Here is a 10,975-nt window from a genome sequence, read left to right on the forward strand (position 1 = left end):
TATATAACTCGAGTAATTCTCTCCAAATTTAATCAATGGAGTTTTGTCGTTACTTACATTTAAAAAAAACTACCATTAACTTTTCTAATTTACAAGGAATATTGATACAGTAAACATCTTCGTTTTGAACTTCTGAGTTCAAAGATCAGTGCAGTTGTTGTCTTTACGACTGACGCTTAATAGGAAGCAATGTGATTTAATTTCACTGATTCAAAAGCAAAAAGTCAAAAGACATTCATTAGCATGTCACGGAATCGATCATGTCACATTCGACTGAAATGTCATGAGAATAAAACAAATAGATAAGAAAACAAAACAAAATAATAACGTTTACTGTTTCAGAGATTTTTCAAAAATAAGAGCAATACTACACGGGGATATAACCCCTAAATTGAAATGAGTTATGTTACAGTGGGTTTTTTTTTGGTAATTTGTGACACAAAACACAACAACATTTGACGTACAGATAGAATATATAGAAAATGAAAATTGAAAGGTCTTTGCATGTGAATAGCCTGCAGTGTTCAGTAAGTTAGTGTGCAGTAATGCATGCCAATCGTACATTCAAACGTACGTATTTAGCGGAAGTAAACAAACATGTACATGAAGGCAGGGATGTCGGAGAAGTTGCAAACATTTCCATTTTTTTTTAAGATAATTATAATCATTCATAAATACTAAAAACAAACATTTTTTTGTTTATTTTTATTTAAATATATTATCTTACTTCTTCAATTTTCTCAGGTTTTCTTTTAACCTTGAAATGTTTGATCTCAGAGAATTTTTTGCTGATATATTAATGATACCTAAATTTACATTGATCTCTTAATCGTGTTATCGCCTCTGATCGAGGATAAAAACCAAACAGATAAAATCATCAGTTATAAGTTGGTTCTTTTTTTCAAAAAGTCTGATTTAAAGGTAAATAGAAATTCAAATTACAAAAATACTGAACTCAGATGAAAATTCAAAATCAAATCTTCCTAATCCAAGGCAAAATACAAAGCTACAACACATCACATGAATAGTTAACAATAGTTCTATTGCTGACTTCGTACAGGTATGGTCTTCTGAGAAATAATGGATTGACACCTTTCTATTTATCTTGTAACTACAACGAAAGAAACAAATTTAAAGTTTCTTGATTAAGATTATAATACCATTTTACGTATCATGCTAGCTAAACCTCTTACTTGTATTGCAGTTGCAACAAATTCCATTATATTTACAATGATGTGTGAAAAAACAACAACATCATAGGTAAAACTTTCAAATATAAGGGTACATCAGTTAAAATGGTGTTATAATCTTAATCAAGAAACTTTAAATTTACTTCTGTCATTGTAGTTACAAGATAAATAGAAAGGTGTCAACTCTCAATGCAGATCCTTATTTTCCATCCATATCATTTTGCGACTTGAATCCACTAAGCCATAGAAAGATAGAAGAATATAAAGATGATGTCGAACTAGCGAGCCATTTGATAAACATAATAAAAAGAAACCAAGCTGCAGTTGATGGATTAAAAAATGGAACTGTTGATATACGTAATGTATGTGATTTAATGATAATATATCGATACACAATGCAACACATCGTCCTGAACATTCATTACAGGTTGCATTTCTGTAAATATTTACAATACAATTTCCCATAGGAACTCCTTTTACGGCTAAAACTGTATCACGTTTACTATGAAGTTTTGAAAGAAATCTAATCCTAGAATTGAAAGTTCATATGCACCACAATTTTTTGCAAAGGTCAAAATATAGGGCTGTGCGGCATATTTCAAACGTGTATATGCCCCGAACTTCTCAGAGTTTAAACTAACAATAATTTTCTTAACTACCCCTACCTCGAATGAAAGGTTACCAAAGATTTTAAAGTAAATAATATGCACATGTATATTTACTGGTAACATTCCCAAGTTATGTCTCTGTGAGATGGAACCCAGAGAGCATAACTGGGATCCAGTATGTAAACAAAATTAATTTTCTATGAATATTCAAGATCTCCCCAAAAGAGGTGTGTTTTAAGAAACAGCTGTATTTACAAAGTGCAACCTACATACTTGCCACTGAATGATAAGTAATCGACAATGAACTCATCAATAATACAATGAATATGAAAAAAACTATAATAGATTAAAAGATATAATGGGAAAGGCTATTTATTCAGTATTTTTTGTTTCGTTTTTTATAATTTTTTATTCAATTATCGTAAGTATTGAGATAGCATTCTCAATTTACATACATCATATGGTGTGTTATTTTATTTTTGTACAAACTGGAGAATATTATCTCTCTATAAAACTCCTCAGACATATATACCAGGATAATAACTGGTCACACTAACTATGTATTGTGCCTATAAAAGATATCTCTAATTCGAAACAATTAGCACATTAACACATTAGTGATTTGAAAATCAGTCATGTATTTAGTTTTTGTGAAAAATGCAAATTTTTCATATAACAAATATTCACATAACATTTGTAAACACCTTATTCAGTCTTTTTTTTATTTTTAGTTAAGCTCTTTAGTCGATATTTATTAACATTATGAAATGCCTGTACCAAGTAAGAGATATAACCGTTGTTTTTCATTCGTTTGATATGTTTGAGCTTTTAATTAGCATTTTGATAATGTACTTTCAGCTTTGAATTTTCATTAGATTTTGGTATTTTGGGTTTTAATCTTTTGATCAGATGTCTTTGTCCGAATTACACACGATTTTGTAATGGTATAGCAAACATGTATAACTCAATAAGCTTGACAATAACTGGATATACACTACATCCTTTAAAATTATGAGCCTCACTTCATATTTTAAAAGTTGTAAAGTGGTTAAAAGCAGAAAAGGAATCATTTACTTTAGGTTTGACATCAATGTTTTACGTGCTGTCAATTAAGAACAGTATTGAAGCTCCTCTTTTATTCATGCTATATATGGAAACGAAGATTTGTTTTTCGATATACATGTTTTCCTTTCATCTCTGGATTTGATTTAGTTTTGGATTAGTAAGGGTGATGGGGTTTAAGAAATTGATATTAGATGTAAATTATCGTTTTGAACTACAAAACTGTATATACAGTATAGTCAAAAGTAGCTAGTTTGAAGGAACCCTAAGTTCATCAAGTATATGAGTTTATCTAACAATTTTTATACTTCAAAGTGTCACTTGAAATGAACATGATGAACACACATTGAATCTAAATAGCGTGTTGCTTGTACAAAATACAGGCAAATCAGTGGCACCATTATTCAATTCTATGATTTCGACAATGATATTTATTGTTTAATCATTATCTGTAATATTAATTTGTGTGGTAGCAGTTTTTGTTAGATATTGTTGTGTTTTTTTGCCATTTGTTGTTTGTATATTTTTAAGAAATTACATGGAAAAAAGAAGTAAAACTACAAAAATAATGAACTCCGTTGAAAATTTAAAAAGAAAAGATGGCAAATGGCAAAATCAAAAGCTAATACAAATGGAAAACAAATGTTATATTCTTGACTTGATACAGGCATTATTTATGTAGAAAATTGGTGCATGAAACCTGGTTTTAAAGCTAGCTTAATCTTCACTTATTTGACAGTTGCATCAAATTCCATTAAATTGTCAACGATGTGTGATCAAAACAAACATACAGTATAGTACAAATGTCAAAATTAGGGGTACAGCAGTCAACCTTATGTAAAAATCGTAATAATTATAAAAACAGACAACTATGTAACAAAGAAGCACAATATAAGACAAACATACACAAATCTACATTGGTACAAAACACAATTACGGGATGTTTAATTACACAGCAACATCATACATGTATCAAAGAAACATAAAAAAGGCATATAGACAAATCACATTTAATCTAGCAAAAATGAAAGACAAAAATACAAAATAGTTTTACAAAAGCACAAGCAATCAGCACTAAATAAGACAGTTAATGCGATGCATGTTGTAAAAAGACAAACACAACAATTGGTATGATTTATCAAAACTGTACAAGATTACAATTATATGTTGTCACGAATAAGAATATATCCTTCAGCCATTACGTCAATTCATTTACAGATGCTCTTATCAAATGAAAGTTGTCAAACTCATTTTAATAATGAAGGTCATATTCATTAATTCCAAATTAGATCAAAGCATTGTCATGACAGTAGTTTTCCGTTTGTGTGATTTATTTACTAAAACTAAATTTGGCTATGTATTCTCTTTGTTTAAGACCAGCATATATGCGCAGTTACTTCAGTTCACATAAATAAAGTAGAAACAGTGCTATAATCAACGAAAAACTGACAAGTTTATGTTACCACAAAATAAATCTAAACTTCATTATCATGAAGGATATTCTAATTATAGACAACAACAAAACACGCTGTCTGTATCTTAACAGTGATCTGGACAAAGTATGGTTGAAAATTATAGAGTCCATATCTATAGCTACCAAAGTATATGTCATTTTTACTCAATTTACTCCTAGACAAAAACTCATATACAATTTATCTTAATCATTTATATCCTAAAATTTAATGGGGGAAAAGCTTTAACATTAAATATTCAATTGAGGATTTAAATGAGGGTGGCGAGGCGTTTTCATATTACTTTTTTTGTGACAGAAAATTTGATAATTTCGTTGTATATTGATTTAATGTTTTGATATATGATAATAAATACAAGAATGTGTGGTGTTATTGTCAATGAGACAAATTTCAACTAGAGACCAAATGACGTAAAGGTTGGTAAGTATGGTTCATCGTACGACCTTTTCAATGATAAAAACAATTGCTTATATAAAAAATTTCATGCGTTTAATTACTTTTAATATACAATCGACTATAAAGAAATCGTAGTAGATGAGTGTAATTTTCATTGTTGACGATTCTAGAAATAAAAATCAATTTCAAATAAAAGATTTTAGATTTTATAGCTAACTAAAGGCTTTTAAAAATATTTACATAACATCTTTATCGTTGTTAGTTATACAAAATGATTTACGAAATTTGATCAGAGAACAACGTAGTTTGCGTTTTATGTATCATATAAGTGAACACAAGCTACTTCAAAGTCCTATTGAAGTTATAATGCTAAACGTGTCAAGATTTCAAAAACCTTTTTGCATAGTGTTTTTCGTCTATTCGAGGTCGTTTAAACAATGGAATGCATATCTATTGTTCGGGATTGGATAGGGGTTTTTTTGGGGGGGAGAGGAGGGGGTCTCTAGATATTGATAATTTTAATAAAAATATAAATATTTGGCATATTCTGCGGCTTGACAATTGTTCACCAAATCTCATCAAACTGACCAAAAGCCACATCCTATGTTTTAACTGATACATTTTGTGAATTGACCCACGGCAAAACTGGTAGCACTATGAGATAGCTTGCCATGAAAGTATTCCTATTTCATGCTGATTATGTAACTCCTTTTGATTTCATTATTTTGCAAATGATTTTGTTCGAAGCATTTGAATCAGTACGTTTTAGTTTTCCTGGTGACTTTGGAACTTTGGATGAATTTTTGAAATAAAAACCTATACCATCGAGTGTTATACCCTAAACATAAAATTAGAGACAGCTTTTGATGTATCACAAATCATGCACTGTTTTTCTGCTATCTTTCTTTTCACTTTGTTAAACACTTTAAGTTGTGTTTTATGATGAATTTATCACAGATTTATCTCCGATATATATAGTTTTGATAATCTCCGACTGACGAAAAAAAGAAATCGGTTAACAAAATCTCATTTTGTATGGTTTCCAATGCTCCTGCAATTCGTACTTTATTTTACCGTTTAACTTTCTTTTAATTTGAGCGTCACTGATGTGTCTCTCGTGCACGATTCACAATCTAGTCAAAAAAAATGTTAAACCTGGTTTCTTAAGAGTTTTTAAGATACATTACATTAGTATTTGAACCGTTATTGGTGGGCTTTGAAAACACAAATTGACAAATATGAATAAATAACATACATCAGCGTAAGGACAAGTGTAGGTATAACATTTCAAGCCCATAACCATCCATTAAACTATAGATGACTACATCAGAGTCAATCACAGTCAATCACAGATCTCCGATCGTTTCTTTATACCATACATGCCGATACATTCAACATAATTCAATATCTAAGCATAATATTTCATAAGATTAATTTCCCCAGTAACCAATATAAATTGGCATCCAGCCTTCAAATATGATTTACAGATACTGGTCTGAAATTGAGCAGCCACGTACTTTGAAATAATTACACATCGGTTTCATATGATGGTTCTTATGAGCAAACAAACTTAATTCTTTAAATATATAAACAATAAATCAGATCGATGCCCGGTGTCATATCTAATTTTTTATTGTTTTAAAGAGTTTTTGAAAATCACCAGAGTTGTTAATTTCGAAAAAATCCCAATTTCAGAAATGTTGAAAATATGCATTTTTTCGCAAAAAAATTCAAAAAAATTACAAATTTGGTTGACATGCAATCTTCACTAAAATGAAGCTTAAACCAAGTTCTATCAATGTTATATTTGAACATTAATGAAAAATGCATGATTCTATTCATAAGCAGGCTCTGATTTGTGGTGATTTAGCTGTTTTTTGAAAGATTTTACCAAGCTTAACGACCAAAAAATAGAGTGTCCGTTACCATGGCAACCACTCATATTTTCCCACTTGAATTTTTTTTTTGAGCAGTATTCATTTACTGCTTCTACTAGGCCAATTATAGATAAAATCTGAAACCATCATGTCTCGCACTTTGCCTGGTTCTTACAAAGAGCTGTACTTAATATCTCCCTCAAGCGCTGCCTTCACGGTACACAACTATTGAAATTTTGAATGTCCCCAAATGATACGATATTCCATAGCTTGCATTTCTCATCATGGTTTTTTGATAGTGGGTTGTAATTTACAAGGCCGCTATTGAACAAATAGTTTTAAATGGTGAAGTTGAAAACTTTACAGATGGTGGACAGTAATGGAATATCCGTTTCACATAGGACAGCTGATATCATCGTATTGTTGCCATTATCCTGTATTTTCCTTAAGTAATGTTGCTTACCATACTTGAATTATCACAAAGTTTGTAATTATATGAGTAACATGACGGGTCACCCGGATGGATCAGGATCTTGTTACACTTTAGGAGTACCTTAATTCATCTCTGGTTTGGGTGGGATTCGTGTTAATAAATTTTAATTTTGAATGTAATGATGTATACTGTTGTTTGTCTATTCGTCGCTTTTTGTTTTTATTTGGGGTTTTTTTGCCATGGCAAAGTCAGTTTTTTTTACTTATGGATTTTTTTTATACCTAAGATGTTTTTCACCTTTTTTCTTCTTAATTTCGTTATGTATATTTACCCATAGTATTCATTATGAAACTGCGTTTTCGAGAAAAATGTGACTATTCAGAGCTTGCCCTTTCTGAAAGTAAAATGTGATTGGTAATGTACATTTGAGAACATTGTTTTTGATGTATATGTATTTAACAATATTTATAAAGGATATCATGTAGGCTGGCATGTTTAATGTACTATGCTAGCATTTTATTCATTTCTTCCATAAAGGAGTTTTTAAATTCTCACATAATATCCATGTATTTGCTAGATTTTAAGTTTCTTTTTTATTTGCATTTCTTTACAATATATATATATATATATTTGTTTGTATTTTATTTTATGCATCTTACCCAGACATTTATAATAAAGACGACCTGCACAGTGAAGGTATGTATCAACACTAAAATTATGTCTTTAAACATGTTCATTCTCTTGTTTTGTATTCTCATGTTTCTACTTGTTTAACTACTTTACTATGGTTTTTCTTTTCTCATAGTATATATAACTATTTTTTATTTTTTATGTTATCGTATCTAAAATTTTGTGAGCGCGTTTGTATCTTCTCTGTTACCTTTACACTTCCATGGTTTTATGTGAATACACTATATTTTATAGACAAATCATATATATATATTGACAAATGAAAAGAAAATGCCACATTCATTGGCATGGTTAACATATTCTCCATACATTATGAAACAGTTATTATTTATGTATGTGCCTCGTACAAAAATACTATATAAAAAAGAAGACATGGTATGATTATCAATGACACAATTCTTTACATTACACGAAACCGTATGACAAAGAAATTAACAATCGTAGGTCATCATACGGTCTTAAACAATGAACCCCTTCCACATCGATTTGTCAACTGTATATTTGCAACAAATTATTAAAAGTAAAAATAAACTGAACTATTTAAGCAATCAAATGTATATAAACTCATCATAGATACCAGGACTAAATTTAGTAAATACGCCAGACGCGCGTTTCGTCTACAAAAGACTCATCAGTGACGCTCGAATCCATATTGATCATGATATGTGCACGTTTTCATTAAGATGACAAAATGACGACGATTATCTCTATCAACATTCACCAGGAACACACAAAGCCGACTATTTGAATGACAATAATGTATAAGAACTGAAACGTTTGAAGAACCAAAAATAAAAACCAACTTCATCTAAGATGAACTTTCTATATTTATATTTCCTAATTAGCCGTTGCTTTTAATCACTGAATTAACGTCTTTAAAATATATTAAGAAGAAAACAAAGTGAAGCCTTTAAGTAGGCTCGCGGGTATAAGATTTTCAGAAAAAAATAAAACAGTTATTTTTCATTACAAACTTTATAAATTACCTTTAGTAGTTGTTACTTTATCATATGGTACAAAGATCATTCCAAAAAAATTATTCGTGTTGGCCCCAGGTGACTTTTAAAATGTAGATATCATTGAAAAAGCTCCAAATTATCTCCCTTTGGTGCAAAAATGCCATTTTTGTGGTATTACAATTGAAATAATTTTTTTTAACTCATCGGTGACCTATATTTTTTATTGTTGTTTTCAAATAAGCTGTACATAAACTAAATAAATGTGAAATTTAAACGATTTCTGTAATTTAGTTCTTTATTTATTTCGATATTACCGCCTTTTTTCCCATTAGTTCAACAGAAAAAAAGGACATTAACAAAAATGTTTGCGTCTTTCGAAGGCATATTGTGAGCGTTCATGAACGGTGATTCCTTTTTTATTTCATTTTCCTATTAAGTATAAGATTAAGTTCATTTATAGAAAAAAAATTAGCGAAATCCTATATTGAATACAAAAATTGATTAAGAACCGCGAGCCCCTACAAATACAAACAAATCACTATTTTTGATAGAAACACAATACAAAACCTCTCTTTTTGGCAGTAAATATCGTTTCTCAGCCGACGATAAATGTAATTTTCGTCACATTATCAAAATGATAAGTATAACTTGTATTTTAAATAACTTATAATTTTACTGCATTTGTAGAAATTGAACAACAGTTTCGGAGAGAAATGAATTATTTTGATATCAACATCACGAAGAAAGCCCTGTTGAAGTTATCTCGTTTTAAGTTGCAAATATGAAGGTGAATTGTGTAATGAAAGGTAAATCTATAAATAATTTTCATTAGAACAAATGTTCATTATGTCGTAACATGTGAACTTTTCTTTTGATATCGTTACTTGTAATTTAAAAATATTAATCATAATAAAACAAAGTGAGGTATCCATCCATGACACAAAAGCTATACATATAAGAAGATGTGGTATGAGTGCCAATGAGACAACTCTCCATCCAAATCACAATTAGTAGAAAGTAAATCATTATAGGTCAAAGTACGACCTTCAACCAGAAGCCTTGGTTCTACCCGAAAAGTAAGATATAAAGGGTCTCAATAATGACAAGTGTAAAACCATCCAAACAGGAAAACAAACGATCTAAACTATATAAAAAACGAGATACGAGAAATACTTTTGAACAACATCAGCAACCGACAATCAGTGAATAACAAGTTCCTGACGTTAGACAGGTGCGAACAAATGTAGCGGGTTTAAATGTTTTGACAGGCGTCAACTGTCACCAAAACATAAAGTAGTGGAGTAACATTACAATATAGAAAGAAACACTTTAAAGTACAAATTAAAATGGCTTAACTTTATCAAAAACACGTATCAACAAGAACAAATAAACATATATTGCACGGATAATTTTGATATTTAACAATATCAAAAATACAATATTGATAAAAAAAAATAAATAGGGAAGATATTGAACAATCTATAACCTTGGACAAAACGGCGTTCAATAAAATTACGTACACATTATTTTTTTAATTTTATTGTAAAAATAAAAAAGCACACAGACCACGGAACCTTGGATACACAAAACCAGGTACAAGGCAATAATTATATGTTCTCAAGACCAGTCTTGAAATATATTCAAATGAGTACATATTGTCAAGTCTTTTTTTTTTTCGTCTGAAACAGTACTGTCAAAATCAGTACTGAAACAGTACGGACAAAATCAGAACTGAATTTATAGAATTAGTAAATGTACCGTTTTTGTATAATGAATTAACAGAAAGTATAACATTACAAGTTTTCTGTCTTGCCGAACAGAACTGATATATACGAGGGTAGAAATGTACCAACAAACGTTAGTAAATTCTTGGTATTTCATTGATTTGTTTTTATTTTATATTTAGTCAACATCTGAATAATTTCCATTAGTTATAATTCAATCAGCAACCTTTTCATATATTTCATCTTCAAACAATTTTGAAAGAAACCGAATATGTCTGACTCTTATTGTAGTTCATTTATGCCATTTCTAATCCATATTATGGCCAATGCTATAGGTTTCCAAGAAAACCTTTAGTAACAAAGCACAATGGACAGTTATTTGGAACATCACAATAAAATAGAAATATAAGTATTTTAATTTAAGTATATACAATATGTAAATGTGGATAATAGAACATTTTTTTTTTATAGCATACTACGATACTGGGTTCATGACTTTGGGTTGAAAAGTTGTGGTACAAGATACATATTTCAAGCATCAATCGTTATCAAAAATATGTATTC

This window comes from Mytilus edulis, chromosome 6, assembly GCF_963676685.1.
Source record: "Mytilus edulis chromosome 6, xbMytEdul2.2, whole genome shotgun sequence".
NCBI classification, from domain to species: domain Eukaryota; kingdom Metazoa; phylum Mollusca; class Bivalvia; order Mytilida; family Mytilidae; genus Mytilus; species Mytilus edulis.